Consider the following 24,443-nt stretch of genomic DNA (forward strand, 5'->3'; position numbering starts at 1 on the left):
CCTTTTCATATTCTTGAGAATGCACCAGTTTTTGGACTAGGGGCCCACCATAAGTGTCTTTATATATATATTTATTTGTTTTGTTTGTGTTGTAACATAAGCTTCATGATTACAGAGATTATGCCTTTCCACTGTAATCCCTGGCACCTAGTACAGTGTCAGTAAATAAATTGTTGCCTAATAAATATTTATTAAAGAGTAGGAAGAAGGAAAGAGGTAAAGCAATTAATCAACAAGAACTAATCCAAAAAAATTATAAGTAAGCCAAAGTAAGTTTAGGTGTGAATTTTTAAAATGTGACCAAATGTAGTTTTTTCTAGTCAATGTACTAATAAAATACATTAAAAATTAGTCAAACCTTATTTTAAGCTCATTCAAAACTTTCTTCTATATCTAGCAAAAATTCTGTGGTTCCCACAGATGTTGGAAAGTGCAATTATATTTCCCACTGCCTATTTTTATAACTGAATCCCTTCAACCTTCTTTATTAATGAAAAACTATCATGGGATGTGATACTGTTTCCTAAATATTTCTTGAACACATTTCCAAAAAGGACAAGGTTAAACAATCACTAGCAGTCTAATTACAAAAAAAGAAAAATTAAAAGAAAGAAAAAAGCTATTTTTTAATCCTATCAAAATGTCTCCAGACATAAGCCTAAAAGAGTGAAAGAAAGCACCATTTGTAATTTATATCTGCTTACTTTTACAACATTTAGGCCTCATACATATATAACTGGTATAAGCCCTGACTGAATATTTAGGCAACCAAGAAGTTAAAAGGGATCAGACATGCAACATTATATCTACTTTGGCTACATTAATAAATTTTCTCTCACAGGAGAATCTATGGTAGAATCTGTGCTTGTAATTATTGAAAATGTTCAACTAAATTAGACTAAGCTGTATAGGTATTGATGAGAAGAAGTGTGGGACGTGCCTTACTCTCTCACAGCATTCATTATGTAGGCAAATAAGGATTACTCTAGGGAGTTAATTGTATTCTTTACAAGAACGCAAGTCCTCAAAAGAAATTCTGTCTTGGTATTTTGCTCTACTTTGTTTTACTGCTACTTGATGTTATTAAATTCACACAACTTTCAGAACACATAATTATAATATTCACTAATTAAACAGAACAAGTCAACCAAATGAGATTTAGTTAGGAAAATGTCTTGGCATAACCCAGTGGGTCTGCTTAGATTTATTGTCACTAAATTATCCCAAGTAGACATTGACATTCACAGCATAGTATTTATTCTTCTGCTTCTATTTTTACTTCATTTTGACAAATTTAAGGCATGAGATTCTAAATTTATTGTAATGTGTGGAAGCCTCTAGGTATACTTATATAACCACTTTTAAGGCCTTATGTAGCAATTTTCTTCATTCAACAAGATTCATTTTTGAATTCTGAGTAATTTTAGAGTGGTTAAAACAGTTTCCTCCATTTTAGCAATAAAAGTTGTCATTTTCTATTAAATTTTTATAGGTAAGATAATCACTATTATTATTAAGAAATGTTCTACATATTTTGCATATATTAACTATTTAATCACTATTGTCACCTATGATTACAGATGGGGAACTAAAGCACAGAACCTTTAACTGACGTTCCTAAATTTATAAGGCTAGAAGAGAGCAGAACAGGGATTTGCTTCCATACATTCTGACTCAGGGTTTATACTCTTAACCACCATGTTATCCTGCCTATCAATAATTTTATTATATCATATTTGTATTATACTTTAAAAATATATAATACTCTTGCTAATTATAATTGTTATTAATTCATATAAATTTGATCCTGCATTTCAGCATTCTTGAGAGTTAAGTAGACCTAGAGAAACAGATCTTTTCTTTCAGATTACCCCAATACTGGCAGTATCTGAATATATTTAGGAAGAAGTTGCTAGTTATAGAACTAGTTTTTTTCCTTTAATCCGTCAGGATTTATGGAGCACTTCTTTTGCTTTAGTTACTGTTAGGCACTGGGATACAGACATAAAGGTCTTAGTCCTTACTTAAAGGGAATTCAAAGTCCAAGAAGTTTTGCTTAATGGAGAGATAAAATAGTATCTTTTTTTTTTTTAAGATTTTATTTATTTATTTGACATAGAGAACTCACAAGTAGTCGGAGAGGCAGGCAGAGAGAGAGAGAGGGAAGCAGGCTCCCTGCTGAGCAGAGAGCCTGATGCGGGACTCGATCCCAGGACCCTGAGATCACAACCCGAGCCGAAGGCAGCAGCTTAACCCACTGAGCCACCCAGGCACCCCAAGATAAAATAATATCTTTAAGCTTGTTGCTGGCAGAGTAAAGGGAAGGAATTTATGATATTTTCAAGAAAGGGATAAGATAATATGGCAGCTCACTAATGAAATGTCATTGCTTCTATCCATCTCCCTACATTGCATATACCATCTTGATGACATGTGTCTTTTTCTTAAAGCTATCCTAATGGATTTTTACCAAGTAGAGTCAGGTATTTATGTGTCAGACACCATGTAGGGGTCTTTCCCATGTATTAACTCATTTAATTTAATCTATATGCTAATTCTCTCTTATAGGTGTTATCAACAATTAGTAGATAGGAAAACAAAAAGATTAAGTAACTTTCTGTGGCCCATGGTAAAAATGATAATAATAAAAAAGAGGATTCAAAACTATCTTGACCTGAAATTTAGAGCTCCTGAGGGCAGACACTTAATTTTTTAGACTCTTATGTACAGGCTCAAGTAAAGCTGCCTAATGAAGGTCCAGAATCTACAAATGTATTCTCTTATTTTTTTAAAAAAGTGAGTGGTGCTTGGGTGGCTCAGTTGGTTGGCATCCGACTCTTGATTTCGGCTGAGGTCATGATCTCAGGTCATGAAATTGAGCAGAGCATCAGCCTCCCATTGGGTGTGGAGCCAGCTTGAGATTCTCTCTCTCTCAGCCCCTTCCCCTGTTCACACATTCTCTCTCTAAAATAAATAAATAAATCTTTTTAAAAAATGAAATTATACTTAAAATCTTTTAATTTAGAAGTATTTCAGTTACCATTGCTGTAGAGCAAACCACAGCAAAACTAAATAGATTAAAACTGCAGGAATTATTATATTATAGTTTCAGGACAGGCTTCCTCCTCTGGTTGGAATTATTTCAGAGCTCTTACGTAGTTGTAGTCAGACGGTAACTGGAACTAAAACAGTGTGGGGCTGGAGAAGCTAGAAACTGGCCATATCTCTCTCTCTTTTAGGTAGTCCCTGTGCTTCCCCATGAAGTCTCCCTGCATAGGCTAACTTGAGTTTCCTCAAGGCATATTGGTCTCAGGGCAATTGGACTACTTACATGGTGATGCAGGGTTCAATTGCTAATGTTCCAGATGCAAGGGGGAGGTAGTATGCCTTTCTGACCTAACCTCAGAAGTCATACAGCATCAATTCCATCACATTCTGTTGGTTATAAGTGAGCCTCAAATCTATCCACATTCTTTGGGAGTGAAATTAGACTCTACTTCATGATGGGGGAGTGGCAAGATTCTAGATGAACCTGTGAGGTTAGGGATATAGCTATGGCTATCTTTATAAAATACAGTCTTCCACAGTCTACCCTCTAATCCAACAATTCACATCCTTCCCACAGGCAAAAAATACTCAACTCTTCCTGAAATCCCTCAAAAGTTGCATCCCATTTAACATTAGTCTCAGGCTGAGGTTTATCTTCTAAATTAGGTCTAGATCCATTTGAGTCTCCTTAGGTAAGATATCTTAAACAAAGCACTTAAGTACCATTCCTCTTGGTCAGAAGTCCTGTGAACTAAAGAGACAGGTTATCTGCCACCCACATATCTATTATATAATGATCACACAAGCATAAATTAACCACAGTAGAAAATTCCATTTAAAAAAGATGGAAAAGTCATCAGTCCATAGAAATACTGAATTCTAGCCAGGTACATGTTGCCTGTTCTGTGAACGGGGCTCAGTTCTGCTCCCTGTTAGTTATTCTCCATGACTCTTGGTTCTGCCATCTGGGTTCTTATCCCCTCTGAGTCATTCTTTCTTTTTATAATAAGTGGCCTCTCTATAAAACTAAATAATCTTCTCAGTTTGATTCTTGCCTATACTAGTTCTAGGGTCCAAAGGCTTGCTTACATTTTGTACAGTCCCTGTTCCTTTTATTTTTAAAAATGACAATGGGTATCTGAAAAGAAATACATTTTTACTTCTACGAGACTGTTGTCAATCTTTAGATACTCATAGAGACACAAAGGGAAAAAGTCAATGGCAATCTACTTTATTGACCAATTTAGTTTATTAGTTTACTAGTTAGAATAACTATGCAATACCAGCAGAGAAAAGAAAACTTTTCAAAAGTTGTATCATATTTTCAAGGTTTGTCTTTAAGGAATATCAGGACAATTATTATTGTGATACATTAGAGAAGATGAGTTTTCTGTCTAATAGGTACTTGTGACTGACATACATGAGAGCAGACTTTTTTTTTAAGATTTTATTTATTTATTTGAGAGAGAGTGAGAGAGAGCATGAGAGGGGAGGTCAGAGGGAGAAGCAGACTCCCCATGGGACTGGCAGCCCGTCGCGGGATTCAATCCCAGGACTCTGGGATCATGACCTGAGCCAAAGGCAGTCGTTTTTTTTTTTTAACCAACTGAGCCACCCAGGCATCCCGAGAGCAGACTTTTTTTGATTGCTTTAAAAATTGTCTGTAAAAAGAAATGAAGCAGGTGTTTTAAAACTTACTCTTTTATGAAAATGTCATAATGCTCTACTCAAACCTTCTGTGGTTTTTAAAAATCAGTATTGAATCAACATGTTAATATTATTCCAAATAAAAAATTACTTATTGGAAATACTTCTTAAAATTTTGATCAATCCTAGTAAGCTTTATTATAGAGAAAATGACTTGCTTTGCCCAGGATTTTCTTGGTTTCGAACTGAAAATTCCATTTTCTGGGATGGTCACACCAGTCACAGGTTACTTAAATACTTGTTGCCATAAATACACAAAATACAAAACAAAGCAAAAAATAAGACTATGAATATAACTAATAAAATTTCAAATTTAAGTTAAAGGGGGAAAATGAGTTAATTATACTGGTTATAAGAATATAGTATTTGTACAAAGTTTCTTTAAAAGAAAAAATTCAGTGCTGCTTAATAACATTTTTGATATAACAATAATCAAAATTTACCTCAATAATAAAGATACATCTGTAAAAATTCTTCATAGCCATATATGCTTAGAAGATGACCTTTGGGGAATAACTGGCCATTTGTACAAGAATGGAGAATTTCTACAATTAGATTATTTTATTGAACTCACCTGTTTATACCATGGTGAATAAAGTCCTGAAATAGGGGAAAATGTAAATTAATATGAAAATACATATATAGATAGGCAGAGATTACACACATATTTAAATTTATATTGATGTTAAAACAGTGTTCTCAAACTTTAGTGTGTGTACAAGTCACTCGAATATCTTATTAAAAAATATTCTGATTAAACTGGCCTGGGTTGGGCCTGAGACTGCATTTATAACAATCTTCTGGGTGATGCTGATACTGATAGTCCGTAGTTCACATTTCAAGTGGCAAGATATTAGAGGCCAGAGGTATTAATGACCTAATAATTTAACCCAGGAGAAATGGATAATTTCCTAGAAACATACGATCTTCCAGAATGAAATCAGGAAGAAACAGGAAATTAGGACAGACCTATTACTAGTAATGAAACTGAATTGGTAATCAAAAAACTATCAACAATCAAAAGTCCTGGACTAGATGGCTTCACAGGTGAAGGTAAACCAGAAATTTAAAAAAGAGTTAATACCTAAGACCTGGGTGGCTTAATTGGTTAAGCATCTAACTTTTAATTTCAGCTCAGGTCATGATCTCAGGGTCATGAGACTGAGCCCCAGCAATAGGCTATATGCCAGTTAAGGAGCCTGCTTGGGATTCTCTCTCTCCCTCTCCTTCTGCCCCTCTCCCTTGCCACTCACTCTCTCTCCTCCAAGAAAGAAAGAGAGAGAGAGGGAGGGAGGGAAGAATGAAGGAAGGAAGGAAAGAAAAAGAAAGGAGTTAATACCAAATCAGCTCTCTGAGGGTCATTAGCACCAAGATCTCCCCCATGACAATGTCTTCATTAAGATTGAGTGTGTTTTTCCAAAGAACTGCCAGTGCCCCAAGTCTCCAGTAGGAAGAGGTATCCAAAGCTCTGCTCTTTGTAGAGCTTCCTGCAAAAATGGTTAACAGTGGGAATTGCTCAGGAAGCAGTAAATAGGAATTGCTCAGGGGTGGAGTAAGTGACCATGGATATCTGTGTTATTTCTGTGACACTTCACCTGGCAGGAGGCTATGTTGCCACCATTGGAACAAAGTTCTGTCCTTTGAACTGGGAAGTTCAGTCAACAGTTGTCCTGGCTACAGACAACAAAGTTCTGTCCTTTGAACTGGGAAGTTCAGTCAACAGTTGTCCTGGCTACAGTAGACAAAGACAAGAAAAACAATCAGTTCCATAATGGGAATGTGGAACCCCCTGGGAGATATTTTGCTGGCACCATAGCTGAGGAAATGGCCTCAGTAGTTCTGGAGTGGCACCAGGTATCCCTGTATTCTCTTTTCCTGACCACCACATGGAAAAGAGTTTTGATCAGGTAGACATTTACAATGGTTTTGATTGATCCCTAGACTACAAAATCTATTGCATTTACAGCCTATCCTATTCTGTGGATGCCTTTGATTATGACCTGCAACAGGAAAGATCTCCAACTCCAGAAGTGTTTACAAGTTGGAGAAAGAAGAATAATTTCCAGATGGAATGTGTATTGATGGTGAGGGGGGGGTTCTCAAAGGAAGAAGAGTGACTTTTTTTAGTTCCTAAGACAAGGAAAAGACTCCAGACTGTGATGTTGCCTGTTGATAAAACAACTTCATGTTGCTTCAAAGGGAAGGACTACTCTGAAATGTATGTGACCTGTTTCCAGGGTTGAATGGACACAAAGGGTATTCTGCAGCAGCCTGAAGCTGGTGGAATTTTCAAGATAACTGGCCTGGGGGTCAAAGGAATTCTTCTCTAGTTCTACAGAGGATGAAACCTTCTTTCCTACTTGAAGACTTTTGAAGACATGTAGAAAATTATAGAGTCAAAATTTCAGTCTAGTTACAAAAAATTTAAAGAAATTATATTATTAACAGGGTTAAATTTTTATTTACAGTTTTTGAAAGGTAGAGCATTTTAGTAAGGGTGTGAGGGTATTTTTGATAATACACTACAAGGATTTCTGCAAAGGTAGTATAGAAATGTAAAGAATTGTTCAATCAGCCTCTTGATTCTTTGCAAATGCTAGAAAGGGAAGGGTGGGGACCATATTTGTTTTGCATTCCATATTTATCATACCTAAAACTTTAAAAAACCCATGACCTAGTAGCGAAAAAAAAAAAATCCCAAAAATGCCTATTCTTCTGAAACTACTCCAAAAAATAGAAGAGGAAGGAAAACTTCTAAGTGCATTTTGTGAAAGCAGCATTATTCTGATACCAAAACCAGACAAACACTACAAAAAAGAAAACTACAGGCCAGTATCTCTGATGAACATTGATGAACAAATTCTCAACAAAATATTAGCAACCAAATTCAGCAATACCTTAATAAAATCATTTACCAAGATGAAGTGGAATTTCTTCCAGGGATGTAAGGATGGTTCAATATTTGCAAATCAATCAGTGTGATATATCACATTAAAAAGAGGAAGGATAAAAAAACTATTTGGTCATTCCAACAGGTGCAGAGAAAGCATCTGACAAAATACAACAACCATTCATGATAAAAACTTTCAACAAAGTGGGTTTAGAGAGAAGATACTTCAACATAACAAAGGTCGTATATAAAAACCCACAACTGACATTCTCCTCAATAGTGAAAAACTGAGAGCTTTTCCTCTAAGATCAGGAACAAGACAAGATTGTTCTCAGTATTTTTATGCAAAACAGTACTGAAAATCCCAGTTGCAGCAATCTGACAAGAAAAATTAATAAAAGGCACCCAAATGGGTAAGGAAGAAGTAGAACTGAATATTAAAGGAGATCCTTTGAGTAGACAGAGAGTCCCAAAATAACAAAGACCAGAAAGGAAGAGAGACAATCTATAGGAACAATGATTACAGGTAATACAATGGCACTAACTTTGTATCTTTCAAAAATTATTCTGAATGTAAATTACTAAATGTGCCTTTCAAAAGATAAGACAAGACCCATCAATATGCTGCTTACAAGAGACTCATTTAGACGCAAAGACACCTCCAGATTGAAAGTGAGGGGGTGGAAAACCAATGGACATCAAAAGAAAGTTGGGGTAGCCATCCTTATATCAGAAAAACAAGATTTTATTTATCTTATTTTATTTTTTAAAGGATTTTATTTATTTATTTGACAGAGAGAAAGAGAGAGAGTACACACAAGCAGGGAGAGTGGCAAGCAGAGGGAGAAACAGACTCCCTGGTAACTAGGGAGCCTGATGCTGGACTCAGTTCCAGGACCTTGGGATCATGACCTGAGCTGAAGAGAAATTTTTAACCCACTAAGCCACCCAAGTGCCTAAGAAAAACTAGATTTTTATACCGAAGACTTAAGAAGAGATGAAGGAGGACTATCATAATAAAAGCATCTATCCAACAAGAAGATCTAACAACCTAAATATTTATGCCCCTAACTTGGGAACAGCCAATTAATAAGAAAATTAAAGAAACTCATTGATAATAACACAAAATAGTAGGGGACTTTAACACCCCATTTATAACAATGGACAGATTATCCAAATAGAAAATCAATAAGAAACAAGGGCTTTGAATGACACACCGGACCAAATGGACTTCACAGATATATTCAGAGCATTTCATTCTAAAGCAACAAAATGCACATGGAACATTCTCCAGTATAGATCACATTACAAGTCAGGACTCAACTGGAAAAAAAAAAAAAAGATTCAGACTGTACCATTTCAGACCACAATGCTTTAAAACTTGAAGTCAACTACAAGAAAAAAAAAATTGGAAGGATGACAAATACATGAAGGTTAAAGAGCAACCTACTAAAGAGTGAATGGGTCAAGCAGGAAGTTACAGAAGAATTTTTAAAAAGACATGGAAACAAATGAAAAAACACAACAGCTCAGAACCTTTGGGATAAGCAAAGGTGGCACCAAGAGAGAAGTATATAGCAATGCAGGACTTTCTCAAGGAACAAAGAAGTCTCAGAGTAGCTGGGTGGCTCAGTCAGTTTAAGTATCTGCCCTCGGCTCAGTTCATAATTCCATGATCCTGGGATCGAGCCCATATTGGGCTCTCTGCTCAGTGGGGATCATGCTTCTCCCTCCCCCTCTACCCCTCCTGCTTACTCTCTCTCACAAATAAAGAAAATCTTAAAAAAAAAAAAAAAAAAAAAAGAATGGCTGTAGCAGTTTTCATTCCCACCAGTGGTGTAAGAGAATTCCCCTTTCTCCACATCCTCACCAATATTTTTCTTTCCTGTCTTGATCATTTTAACTGGGGTAAGGTTGTATCTCATTATGGTTTTGATTTGTATATTTCTGATGGCTAGAGATGTTGAAATTTCTCTCATGTGTCTGCTAGTCTTTGTATGGAAAAAAAAGAAAGAAAGAAAAAGGAAAGTCTCAAATACACAACCTAACATTACACCTAAAGGAGCTGGAAAAAGAACAGCAAATAAAGCCTAAATCCAGCAGGAGAAGAGAAATACTAAAGATTAGAGCAGAAATCAATGAAATAGAAATAAATTTTAAAAAGAAAAAAATCAATGAAACTAAGAGCTGGTTCCTTGAAAGAATTAACAAGATTGGGAAACTCCTGGCCAGACTTACCAGAAACAAAAGAGAAAGGATCCAAATAAATAAAATCATAAATGGAAGAGGAGAGATTACAACAAACACCAAAAAAGTACAAACAATTGTAAGATGTACTAACAATTATATGCCAACATATTAGGCAATCTGGGAGAAATGGATGAATTCGTAGAAACATCTAAACTCCCAAAATTGAAAAAGGAAGGAATAGAAAACCTGAACAGACCTAGAACCAGCAAGGAAATTGAAGCAGTAATCAAAAATCTCCCAACAAAAAAGAGTCCAGGGCTAGATGGCTTCCCAGGAGAATTCTACCAAACATTTAAAGAGGAATTAATATCTGTTCTTCTGAAATTGTTTTAAAAAATAGAAATGAAGGGAAAACTTTTTGTTTCTATGAGGCCAGCAGTAACTTGATCCCAAAATGAGACAAGGACCCCACCAAAAAGGAGAACTATAGCCCAATATCCCTGATGAACATGATGCCACCAAAATGCTAGCCAATAGGATCCAACAGAATATTGGGAGGATTCTTCACCACGGCAAGTGGGATTTATTCCTGGGCTGCAAGTGTGGTTCAACATCTGTGAATTAATCACTGTATATTAATAAAAGAAAGGACAAGAAGCATACAATCCTCTCGATAGATGCAGGAAAAGCATTTGACAAAATAGAGCATCTTCCTTGGTAAAAACTCTCCTTAGTGTAGAGATAAAGGGAACAGACCTTAATATTATAAAAGTCATGTATGAAAAGCCGACAGTGAATATCATTTTCAATGGGGAAAAACTAAAAGCTCTTGAGGTCAGGAACATGACAGAAATGCCCAATTTCACCACTGTTGTTCAACATAGTGCTAGAAGTCCTAGTCTCAGAAATCAGACAACAAAAAGAAAAGGCATAAGAATCAGCAAAAAAGAAGTCAAATTTTCATTCTTTGCAGATGCCATGATACCATATGTGGAAAACCCAAAAGGCTCCACCCCAAAATTGCTAGAACTCATACAGGAATTCAACAAAGTGGCAGGATATAAAATCAATGCACAGAAATCAGTTGCATTTTTATGTACTAACAATGAGATAGAAGAAAGAGAAATCAAGGAATTGATCACATTTACAACTGCACCAAAAACCATAAGATATTTAGGAATAAATCTAGTCAAAGGAAAAAAGGATCTCTACTCTGAAAACTATAGAACACTTATGAAAGATTGTGGGAGACACAAAGAAATGGAAAAACATTCCATGCTCATGGATTGGAAGAATAAATATTGTTAAATTGTCTATGCTACTCAAAGCAATCTATGCATTCAGTGCTATCCCTGTCAAAATACTATCAACATTTTTCACAGAGCTAGAACAAAGAATCCTAAAATTTGTATGGAAAAGACCATGAGTAGTCAAAGGAATGTTGAAAAAAGAAAACCAATGCTGGAGGCATCACTTCAAGTTGCATTACAAAGCTATAATCATTAAGACAGAATGGTACTGGCACAAAAACAGACACATAGATCAATGGAACAGAATCGAGAACCCAGAAATGGACCCTCAACTCTATGGCCAACTAATCTTCAACAAAGTGGGAAAGAATATCCAATGGAGAAAAGACAGTCTCTTCAACAAATGGTGTTGGGAAAATTGGACAGCCACATGCAGAATAAACCTGGACCAATTTCTTACACCATACACAAAAATAAAAAGGATGAAAGACCTAAATGTGAGACAGGAATCCATCAAAGTCCTAGAAGAGACCATAGGTAGCAACCTGTTTGACCTAGGCCACAGTGACTTCTTGTGAGATAACATCTCCAAAGGCAAGGGAAACAAAAACAAAAATAAATGGTTGGAACTTCATCAAGATAAAAAACTCTTGCACAGCAAAGGAGATAATCAACAAAACTAAAAAGCAGGTTATGGGAGCTATGGGAGAAGATATTTGCAAATGTCTTATCAGATAAAGGGCTAGTATCCAAAATCTATAAAGAACTTACTAAACCAACACCAAAAAAGCAAATAATCCAGTTAAGAAATGGGCAGAAGACATGAACAGACATTTGTCCAAAGAAGACAGACAGATGGCCAACAGACACATAAAAAATTCTCAACATCATCCAACGTCAGGGATGTTGCAAACTTCATGGCAAATGGCAACATTTCATTCTTTTTGATGGCTGAGTGATATTCCATTATATATATGTGATATATATGTATGTGTATATATATGTTTTCTATGTGTGTGTATATGTATATGTGTATATACACACACATATCTGTATCTTAACTGGATTATTATTAATTAATATTAATTTCTATGTGTGTATATGTATATGTGTATATACACACACTTATCTGTATCTATATCATATATATCTATCTATATCTATCTAGATATAGATAGATATCTATCTATATCTATATATCTCCACATCTTTAATCATTCATCTGTTGATGGACAAGTGAATAATATTAATATTAATTAAATATAATTAATTATAATATTAATATTATTAATTAATTATTAATACTCTTAACTGGATTATTTGTTATTATTATTTTGTTTTTAACAAATCAAAACCACAATGAGATACCACCTGATACCAGTCAGAATGACTAAAATGAACAACTCAGAAACATGGATATTGGGGAGGATGCAGAGAAAGGGGAAACCTTCTTATGTTGTTGGTAGGAATGCGAACTAATAGTCCCACTCTGGAAAATAGTATGGAGGTTCCTCAAAAAGTTACAAATAGACCTACCCTAAGACCCAACAATTGTACTACTAGGTATTTATCCAAAGAATACAGTAGTGATTCAAAGGGAAACATGCACCCTGATGTTTATAGCAACAATGTCCACAATAATCAAAATATAGGAAGAGGCCAGTTGTCTATCAACAGATAAATGGTTAAAGAAGATGTGGAGATATATAGATATAGATGTTTATCTATCTATCTCTCTATTGATATCTATATAGATATCGATAGATATATATGATATAGATACAGATATATGTTTGTATATACACACATATATATACACACACACATAGAAAACATATATACACACATACATATATATCACTTATATATAATGGAATTTTACTCAGCCATCAAAAAGAATGAAATGTTGCCATTTGCAATGAAGTTGATGGAACTAGAGGGTGTGATGTTAAGTGAAATAAGTCAGTCAAATAAAAATACCATATGATTTCATTCATGTGTGGAATTTAAGAAACAAAGCAGATGAGCATATGGGAAGGGAATGAAAAATAAAATAGGAGGAAAACAGAGAGGAAGACAAACCATAAGAGATGACTTAATGAAGGGAAATAAACAGGGTTGCTGAAGGAGGGGGTGGATGGGGGGATGGGGTAATTGGGTGATGGGCATTAATGAGGGCACTTGAAGGAATGAGAACTGGGTGTTGTAGACAACTGATGAATCATTAAATTCTACCTCTGAAACTTGTAATACAGTATATGTTTATTAAGTTTTAATTTTAAAAATGTCAAAACATTTTAAAAATTTAAAAAAGAAATAAAACTGTTGCTATTTACAGATGACATGATATTATATATGGAAAATCCTAAAGACTCCACCAAGAAACTGTTAGAACTGATAATTGAATTAAGTAAAGTTGCAGGATGTTAAATTAATATACAGAAATCTATTATGTTTCTGTGCACTAATAAGAAGGTTGCAGAAATAGAAATTAAGAAAGCAATCCCATTTATAATTATACCCAAAAGAATAAAATACCTAGGAATAAACTTAGTCAGTGAAATGAAAAAACCTGTACTCTGGAAACTATTAAGACATTGAAGAAAGAAATTGAGGATGACACAAAGGTAAAGGTATTCCATGCTCATGGATGGAAGAATTAATACCATTAAAATGGCCATACTAACCAGAGCAATCTTTGGATTCAGTGCAATCCCTACCAAAATACCAACATTTTTCAAAGAACTAGAATAAATAATCCTAAGTATATATGGAATTACACAAGACCTTGATTAGCCAAAGTAATCTTGAGAAAGAAGAACAAAGCTGGAGGCATTATAATATCAGATTTCAAGATATACTACAAAAAAATTTATGTAACTCAACATCAAAAGGAATAATCTAATTAAAATGGACAGAGAACTTGAATAAACATTTTCCAAAGAAGATATATAGATGGCAGACACATGAAAAGGTATTCCACATCACTAATCACATTAAAATGCAAATAAAGCTCACAATGAAATATTACCAGGTAGTATCAAAAAGATAAGAAAAAACAAGTGTTGGTGAGGACATAGAGAAAAGAGAATTCTCATGCACTGTTGGTGGGAATGTAAATTAGTACAGCCACTATGGAAAACATTATGGAATCTCCTCAAAAATTTAAAAAGAGAAATATATGACCCAGTAATTCCACTATTGGATATTTACCTAAGGAAAACAAAACATTAATTCAAAAAGATATCTTTACCCTTATGTTTATTGCAGCATTATTTCCAAGATATGGTAGCAACCCCAATGTCCATCAATAGATGAATGAATGAAGATGTGATGCACATGCATGTACACACACACACACACACACACACACACACACACACACAGGAATATTACTCAGCCATAAAAAATGAGAGTTTACCATTTGCTACAACATGGACATATCTGGAGGATATAATGCTAAGTGAAAAAAGAGAACAACAAATACCATATGATTTCACTTATGTGTGAAATCTAAAAGCAAAACGAATGAACAAACAAAAAAATGCTATTCTTAAAAAAAATTCTATTCTTAAAAAAAATGTACTCTTAAATACAGAGAACAAACTAACAATTCCCAGAGAAGAGGTGGGTGGAGAGGAGGGTAAAATAAATAATGGGGATTAAAGGGTATAAACTTCCAGTTATAAAATAAATTAGTCATGGAGATGAAAAGTATGGTATAGGGTATATTGTCAATAATATTGTAATAGCACTGTATGGTGACAGATGGTGAATACCCTTATGGTGCTGAACACTGTGAAATCAGTGTTGTATACCTGAAACTAATATAACACTGTATGTCAATTATACTTCAATATTAAGAAAGAATGATATCATAAAGAACAATTAACAAGTGCTTTAACCATTGGACACTTAAGCTAATTGAAAAGTTTAAATATCACTAAATTTCACACCTGAAATTAATGTAACATCGTGTGTCAACTATAATCAAATTTTTAAGAAAGTTAAAGATATATGTGTAGATTATATATATTAGGTGAGGGATGTCCTAGATTAGATGATCAGAAAAACGTTTTCCAACAAATCTATCAATGTGTCTGTGATTTAATCACCCAACCCAGAGCTGGAGAGGGATACAGGAGTGTGTTTTCTAGATTACTCTGCAATTAACTAGCTGTGTGGCTTACATAAAGCTTTTGCAACTTGTTTTAATTTGCTGAATTGGGGGGGGGGGTGGTGAGACTATCATCAAGAATTCTTTGTTGAATATCTTCTATTTATAAGGCATCCTTATGTAATTTAGTATTTTAGTGTAAAGCAATTTTAATAATGGTATAAACTCATAGTAGGAGAGTAACACATTACTTGGACCATGCAATTTACTTTCATAGAGAATATTTCTAAGATTACTCACTATGATCTGAAGTCTCAGGTCATGATCTCAGGGTCCTGGGATTGAGTCCCATGTTGGGCTTCCCACTCAGCACGGAGTCTGCTTTCCCCTCTCTTTTTGCCCTTCTCCACTCTCTCCCTGCTTGTGCTCTCTCAAAAAAATAAATAAAATCTTAAAAAAAAAAAAAAGAAATTGGGTATACGTAAAACTTATAAAATAAGAAACTGTAGCAAAATTTAATAATTGACTTTCCAGATATTTGAAAAGGTATTTTTCACACCATGATTCATGGTACTTCAAAATTCCATGCTGGATATAATAGGATTATATTTTATTTTAATACAGACCCTCACTGAGATATCCATGTCTGACTCCAGTATCACCCAGAAATTAGAGAATTAAGGCAGGAAAAAAGTGCATCCTAGAATAATATAAAAGGCACACATCATGGGGGAGCCTGGGTAGCTCAGTGGGGTAAAGCCTCTGCTTTCAGCTTGGGTCATGGTCTCAGGGTCCTGGGATTGAGCCCTGCATCAGACTCTCTGCTCAGCGAGGAGCCTGCTTCCTCCTCTCTCTCTGCCTGTGTCTCTGCCTGCTTGTGATCTGTCAAATAAATGAATAAATATTTTTTTTAAAAAGAGGCACACATCATGAAGGAATGCAGACATATAAATATTTTGCAGAGACAAGATCCATAACCTCAAAATAACCACTAAAATGAAAAAACTAAAGGAAACAATAGTGCACCTGAACCCCTGGCCATGGTACCAAAGTAGATGTAAAAAGCCAAGAAAACATGAGACAGTGTGCTTTTGCAGTAACATAAAGAGCCAGAAAGTGTTGTGTATAAAACTAATGTGTGTAAATGCTGTGTATGCATGTATGGAACTAGGGAAGGAAGTAGGGAAGAAAATTAATAGGTAGCAATTTTTCTATGTATGATAAAACCCTATTTAACAACCTTGTTTAAGATTTGAAATGATGGGAAAACATATTGTAAAATACCATTTACAAAGAAAAAAATTTCAAAAAGCAAGATAATGAAACATTTTCTCTATATAAACATCTTATTCTTCCTTGAAATCACAAACAGCTGCAGTATATTCTGACTAATTACAACTGAATCATAAGGAACACAGCATGATAAGAACCCTAAGTAGTATCAGTATGGTGCAAGTTGATTTTAAACCCTGAAGTTCTATGTAATTCAGGTTTTATTCATACTTGGGTCATCAGTTTTAAAGGAATAATACTGATGTTAATTTGGTTCATTTGCTAATGTGGCTAAATGTCTTTAGCACCATGGAATATTTTAACAAATGGTAAAGCATTATTTGGTAAGATGCTACTTCATAAGAATTTATGGTTATTATATGCTGGTTTGGTTTACCTTTGCCATTCCAATGGAAATGGAAAAAATTTTTCAGAGAAATTCTTATTTCCTTAATAATGAGGGCAGTTTTCAAGTGCCAATTTAGCAGCAAAGATGTGTTCTTTACATACAAAAATATAAAGCTGAAGAATTTGGGGGGTTCTTACAGATGAGAAAGCATACCAAGAGGGTAAGTGTACTTACCTAATAGACTAGTAACTAATTTATTTGATCTGTAATCCTGCCTTTGCAAATATACCTCTTCTAATGAGTCTTATCTTTTAAATTGTGAATTTGCAGGGATCTCTAAGGTTCAGGGACTAGAGAACATTTGTTCCTGCTCTCCCCTATACTTCAGGCTATCACCAAGACTCCAGAACTTCCTATGAGCCCAATCTTATGATGAAATATCGAGACAACACACCATACAATATGATACCCTGAACACATATGGTGCCAGACAAAAACAACTAAGTTAAATCCTGGAAAACAATCCAAAGTCCTATATAACTAAGAGGTAAAGTAGGACAGACAGACTCCAAATGGCATAAAGAGCCAGCTACTCTGAAAAAGAAGTCAGGGTAATTTCACAAAGAACAACTTCATCCACCTTCAGATTTTCCCTAGGATCCAAAACCAGAAACTAGACTGCAAAACGTGAAGGCAGTAGAGAACTTTGAAGTTCAGTTTGTGCTTTATTGCTTAAAGAGAACCTTCCTTTTCACCTAAGCTTCAATAGTGTGCATTTAAGTGCTTTTAAGTTTCTCCTTCAATCTTAGAGTTAATTAAATTCCAATACTTATGTTATTTCAATACAGTTTTCCACCAATATTCTGACAGATTATGGTCATTTTAAAAAGGCACTAATTAAAATAGGGGCGCCTGGGTGGCTCAGTGGGTTAAAGCCTCTGCCTTCAGCTCAGGTCGTGATCCCAGCGTCCTGGGATTGAGCCCCGCATCGGGCTCCCTGCTCAGCAGGGAACTTGCTTCCTCCTCTCTCTCTGCCTGCCTCTCTGTCTGCCTCTCTGCCTACTTGCGATCTCTGTCTCTCTGCCAAATAAATAAATAAAAATCTTTTAAAAAATAATAAATAAATAAATAAATAAAAGGCACTAAAATGTTATGAGATTGTGATATCTTACCTACAGTTCTAACAGGTAATTAAATTCCAGACATGAAATTTTCAAGTAGTCAATTAAAGTAATATTTCCTTTTTACCCTGAAACTCGTGTGTGATGAGGCCAGGTACTTATTAACAAACCATTGCCTTTTACCCAGAGGGGAAAGCCATCTGGGACCAGGAAAGTGAAGTGTTTATATAATTTAAATGAATTCATTGCCAGTCTTTTAAAGAGATTCTCAGAACTTATCTGGCTCTATCAGTGTTCCTACAATTTTATATAGTTCATTTATATCCTTTGTTTAAATCTCAGCCTAGATTTCTCTAATGGGTTTCCCCAGTGAGAGTTGTTCTGCATTGGATTTCTCAGTGTTGTCCCTATTGCTGTGTTCCATTAAACTTAGCAATCATAGCTGAGGTAGACTCTCCTTGCCAACATCCACTTATTGTTACCTGTTTTTGTAAGTCATTACCAGATGCTTTAGATCCATAGATACCTGTATAATCGGCTTCACTGTCAGCACCAACAGCTGAGATAGGTCCCCAGTGTCTTTGTGGTTCTAGAAGCTGAATCTAGTGCCATCCTAGCATCTCTGTACCATCAGCTATCTCAGACTAAGTAATGTTTTGTGCCTCTTTAAATAGTCTAAGGATATAATAATTATGTTCCACTAACCCCCTACACATTTGAGCCTTCTTTATGTTCAGCCATATCGCATCCTATATTTGAGCAATGTTTTTAGCCATATTTTTATTAAAAAATTTTTTAAACAGAAAAGCTAAAAAAATAGTGTAATGAACATATGCACACCATCCAACAGCCTATATTCAATGATTAACATTTGTCATATTTGTTTTCTCTATCATCTATCTATATCTATCTTACTGAATTATTTGAGAATATATTTCAGAGATAATGTTACTCTTAAATATTGCAGCATATGTACAGAAGAGGGAAATTTCCCTATATAATCATAATGCTATTTAACACATAACACATAATGCCACTGATATATAATCAGTTTATCTAATCAACCAATCTATCTAATTTACCAAATTTCCCCCCAAATACCCTTGCAATTGCATTTTCAAGCAGCTTTTCAAGCAATTTTCACACCAGGATTCAATCAAAATTCATGTATTTCATTTGACATCACTTTAGTTTCTTTCAGTCTAAAATAATTCCCCATTATTTTTTAAATGATTTTTATATTTTTATGAGATTAGGCCAATTGTCTTATAAAAATGTCTCACATTCTACAGCTATCTGATTGTTTTCTTCTTGGATTTTTAACTTTTCCTTTACACTCTATATTTCTTATACTTGTAAGTTAGATCTAAAGTCTCAGTTATATTAGGTTAAACATTTCTTTCAAGAATACTTTCTAGGTGATCCTGAGCAGTTATATTGCAATACATCAGGAAGCTTATAATGTCAGGGTTCCCTTCTCTTGGTTATGAAAAATTGATTACTTTTGAGCAGTGATCACCGGATCTCTCCATTGCTAATATCTACTTTTCCCTTTGTAATTAGCAAGTAAATTGTGAGGGTGAATACACTATTGAGAACACCATGCATTTCCCAATGACAATTTCTCATTTATCATCCTTTGATAATCATTTATTGGGACAATTATTTCATTGGGATTGCAAAATTGTGGTTCTCTTACAATATTATTTTTTCTACATGTATTGGCTATTTGTCTTACCAATATAAAGTGGGCATGGTAGTTGTACACTGGGAACTATCATAACATTGTACATCAACTATACTCAAGTAAAAATTTCTCTGTCTCTTTCCCTCTCTTGGGCCTCCCTGAGATATAGTAATATTGAAAGTAAGCCAATTAATAACCCTAATGGCCTTTAAGTATTTAAGCAAAAGAAAGAATCCTACATCTCTCACTTTAAGTCAAAAGTTAAGTCAACATAGGTCAAAAACTAGACCTCTTGCTTCAAATAGTTAGCCAAGTTGTGAATGCAAAGGAAAAGTTCTTAAAGAAAATTTAAAATGCTGCACTAATGAACACATGAATGATAGGAAAGCAAAACAGCCTTATTGCTGATATGGAGAAAGTTTTAGTGTTCTGAATTGAAGGTCAAACCAGTCACAACATTTGCTCAAGCCAAAGCCTAACCCAGAGCAAGGCCTTAACTCTCTCCAACTATGTGAAGGCTAAGAGAGGTGAGGAAGTTGCAGAAGAAAAGTTTGAAGCTAAGAGAGGGGTTGGTTTATGGAGTTTAGGGAAAGAATTTGCCTCTATAACATAAAAGTACAAGGTGAATAAAACCAGGTGTTGATATAAAAGCAGCAATAAGTTATCCAGAAGATCTAGCTAAGATAATTAATGGCAGTAACTACACTAAACAATAGATTTTCAACATAGATGAAACAGTCGTTAATTGGAAAAAGATAAAATCTAGGACTTTTGTAGCTAGAGAGAAGTCAATGCCTGGCTTCAAAGCTTCAAAGGACAGGCTGACTCTCTTGTTAGGGGTTAATGCAACTGGTGACTTTAAGTAGAATCCAGTAGTCATCTACTATCTACTATTACAAAACTCCTAGGATCTTAAGAATTTATGCTAAATCTATTCTCCCTGTGCTCAATCAGTAGAATAACAAGGCCAGGATGACAGCATATCTGTTTACAACATGGCTTGCTGAATATTTTATTATTATATTTACTACTGAGACCTACCACTCAGAAGTAAAAACAATTCTTCCTAAATTATTACTGCTCATTGACAATGCACTTGGTTACCCAAGGGTTCTGACAGAGATGGGCAAAATGAATATTGTTTTCATGCCTGTTAACACAACATCCATTCTGCAGCCCATGGATCAAGAAGCAATCTTGACTTTTAGGTCTTATTATTTAAGAAATACATTTTGCAAAGCTGTGACTGCCATAAATAGAATTCCTCTGACGGATCTGCAGGGTAAATTAAAAAACCTCCTGCAAAGGATTCACCATCTAGATATCTTTAAGAATATGCATGATTCATGGGAAGAGGTGAAAAAAATCAGCATTAACAGAAGTTTGAAATAAGTTAATTCCAACCTTTATGGATAACTTTGAGGGGTTCAAGACTTTAGTGAGGAAGTGACTATAGATGTGGTGGAAATAGAAAGAGAACTAGAATTAGAAGTGGCACCTGAAGATGTAACTGAGTTGTTGCAATCTCATGGTAAAATTTTAACAGACAAGGAGTTGCTTCTTATGGATGAGCAAAGAAAGTGGTTTCTTGAGATAACATCTATTCTTGGTGATGATGTAAAGTTTGTTGAAATGACGAAAAAAGATTTTAGCATATTACATAAACTTAGTAGATAAAGCAGAGGCAGACTTTGAGAAGATTGACTCCAATTTTGAAAGTTTGCTGTGGGTAAAGAAGATTTTAAACAGCATTGCATGCTACAGAGAAATTGTTCCTGAAAGGAAGAGTCAATCAATATGGCAAACTTCAATTTTGCCTTATTTTAAGAAATTGCTACAGCCTGGTCAGTCAGCAGCCATCATCTATAGCAACCACTCTGGTCAGTCAGCAGTCATCAACATCAAGGCAAATCCCCATCAGCAAAAAGACTATGATCCATGGAAAGCCCAGATGATGGTTCAAATTTTTTAACAATAGAGTTTGTTTGTTTCTTTGTTTTTGGGGGGGGGGGGGGGTAAAGGGAGAGGGAAAGAGGAAGAGCGAATGTTAAGCAGGCTCCACGCCCAGCATGGAGCTTGTTGCAGGGCTCCATCTCATGACCCTGAGACCATGACCCTTATCATGATCTTAGTTGAAATCAAGAACCAGGCCCTTAATAGACTAAGTCACCGAGGTGCCCCAGCAACTGAATATTTTTTAAACAAATTGTGTACATAACTTTTTAGACATAATGCTATTATACACTTAATAGACCACAGTATAGTACCAGCACAAGTTTTATACACACTGAGAAACCAAAAAATCATTTGAATTGCTTTCTTTCAGTATTTGTTTCCTTGCAGTGGTCTGGAACGAAATCCACTGTATCTCCCAGGTATGCCTGTACTGTGTCAAAGGTTATTTGAAACAATTTTTCTCTCTGAATTATAACACTAATTTAAAATAGAGCTATATATATTTGTTTTGGTTTCTCTCCAACTTCAGGGTTTAACTTTCCCAGTTTTTAAAATCTTTTAATATATTTGATATTTATGCAGTTCAAAATTTGAAAAATTATGTAAAAAGATGTACTTAATAAATTCTTGCTTCCTTCCATCTACTCCTACTTCATTCTTCCCATTCATCTGCTAGAGGTTACCATTTTTATAAAAGTTATATTTTTGTAACACAACACACTCACTGTTCTGCACCTTGTTTTTTCCACTGAACCTTATTATATATCAGTACATAGAGATAGTCCTCATTTCCTTTAAGGTCTGCAGAATACTTCACTGGGTATATGTGTCATAGTTTATGCCACCACCCTGTGGATGAACATCTGAATTATTTTTAACCTTCTGATGTTACAAGAAAGCATCAATAAATAAACTTGTACATATGTGTTTTATATTTGTGGAGCTATATCTCTTTGGAGATTTTCAGAAGTAAGGCTCTTAGGTCAAAGGAAAATGTAGAGATAATTTTGTTAGAGATTGTTAACTTCTGCTTCAGAGGGGTTTTGCCGTTTTGCATTTCCATCAGTAATGTATGTTTCACTGAGTTATTAGCAGTGTTTGGATAAGTGCCAATCTGATAAGTAAGACGTATCTCAGTGTAGTTTTAATTTGTACTTTTCTTATTATGAGTGAGATTAAGTATACTTTCAGGTGCTCAAGAGCTTTTTGTCTCTTTTTATCCATTGTCTATGTCTTTTGTCCAATTTTCCATTAGAGTTTTGAACATTTCCTTCACTATTTTAAGATCTTTTTACGTATTAGAACACAGTAGTGATGCTCAACTGGAGATTATTTGCTTCCTTCTCTGCTCCCCTCCCCAGAATATTTGGCAATGTCTGGAAGCATGTTTGGTTGTTACACCTGGGGAGTGAGTACTACTGGCCTCTAGAAGGTAGAGTCCAAAGATGCTGTTAAACATTCTGCAATGCACAGGACACGCACACAACAAAGAATTATCTTGCTCCAAATGTCAAAAGTGCTAAGGCTGACAAACACTGGGTTAGATCTTTGTGAATTGCAAATATTTCCTCTTGATTTGTCCTCTGATTTTGCTTTTATTTTTTTTTCCATATGATACTCTCAATAGATGCTGAAAAAGCATTTGACAAAGTACAACATCCCTTCCTGATCAAAACCCTTCAAAGTGTAGGGATAGAGGGCACATACCTCAATATCATCAAAGCCATCTATGAAAAACCCACTGCAAATATCATTCTCAATGATTTTGCTTTTAATATCATGTTTTGTCTTTAGTAAAAGTAGTATATTTTCTCATACTTTTCTTTTTCTGCTTCATATTTTAAGCCAATAGTTAGAAAGACTTTCCCAACTCTCAGGTAATAATAGAATTCACTGTTTTTGTCTTGAACTTGTGTGATTTTATTTTTTATATTTATGTAAAATTAATCTTGAGATAATATGTGAAGTCAGATTCAATTGTTTTTGCTTTTTTTTTTTAAATGGCTGTCTAGCTGTACTAATATCATCTGTTCTAAAGATCATCCTTTTCAACAGTGATTTGAGATGACAACTTTATCACATACCCAATTTCCATATATACCTGAGTCTATTTCTGGACTTTTCATTTGTTTTGTTGTCCTTCTGTCTACTCTTGGAGCAATACCACACTGTTTTAATTATAGAGGCTTTGCAACAGAGGGAATATGCAGCAGAGGATTTTACAGATGATGGAAGAGTAGAAAAGCCAAACAGAGGGCATTGCGGTGACCTAGAGACTAGCACAAGCAGGAAGCCATTAGCATCCCTAGGGTGAGACACAAAAGGAGGTGGTGCTGCTATCAGAGGCTAGAGACCAACAAAACCAAAGATGTAATAATGGAAACTTGGAAAAGAAACAGTCCTAATGGAGATATTTCCCAAGGCAGAAACAGAAGGAGAGAAATATTCCTGGCTTCTCCCTTCCTAACCTTTCCAGTCTTTCCCATTTGCTTTTCAAAGCCACCCAGAAACCAACGGAGTTGGAATTCTGGGAAAGACAACCCACAGGGATCTGCTTCATGTAATACAGAACAGAAGAGCAAAGGCAGGTAAATCCAGGCCCAGCCATACTGGCTTTCTTAGTTCAGAGGCTACTTCTGTGGATATGTGATTTTTTTTTTTTTTTAATGGTCTGTTTTGTTTTTCCTTTGTTGATTTTTGATCGTCTTTTGTTAAATTTTTTTAGCCATTTTTGTTTCATAGGCCCCTTAATTTAAGTTTTTTTTGTCCCCCTTTATAACCAAATCTTCAAGGAACACCTGAACTATCTAGAGTGCCTCCTTCTGTATCAGAAGTACCTGATAGAGATGACTTCCA

At 35.0% G+C, this 24,443-nt stretch overlaps 1 protein-coding gene and 1 pseudogene across 5 annotated transcripts in view; both read left to right on the plus strand.

Annotated features, from left to right (window-relative positions):
• Positions 1-24,443, plus strand: part of ANKS1B (ankyrin repeat and sterile alpha motif domain containing 1B) — a 1,114,861-nt gene that overhangs the window by 518,761 nt on the left and 571,657 nt on the right. The gene's annotated exons all lie outside the window — the stretch shown is intronic.
• On the plus strand, positions 6,303-7,085 carry LOC122892260 (annotated as a pseudogene).

This window comes from Neovison vison, chromosome 12 (assembly GCF_020171115.1).
Source record: "Neovison vison isolate M4711 chromosome 12, ASM_NN_V1, whole genome shotgun sequence".
Lineage (NCBI taxonomy): Eukaryota > Metazoa > Chordata > Mammalia > Carnivora > Mustelidae > Neogale > Neogale vison.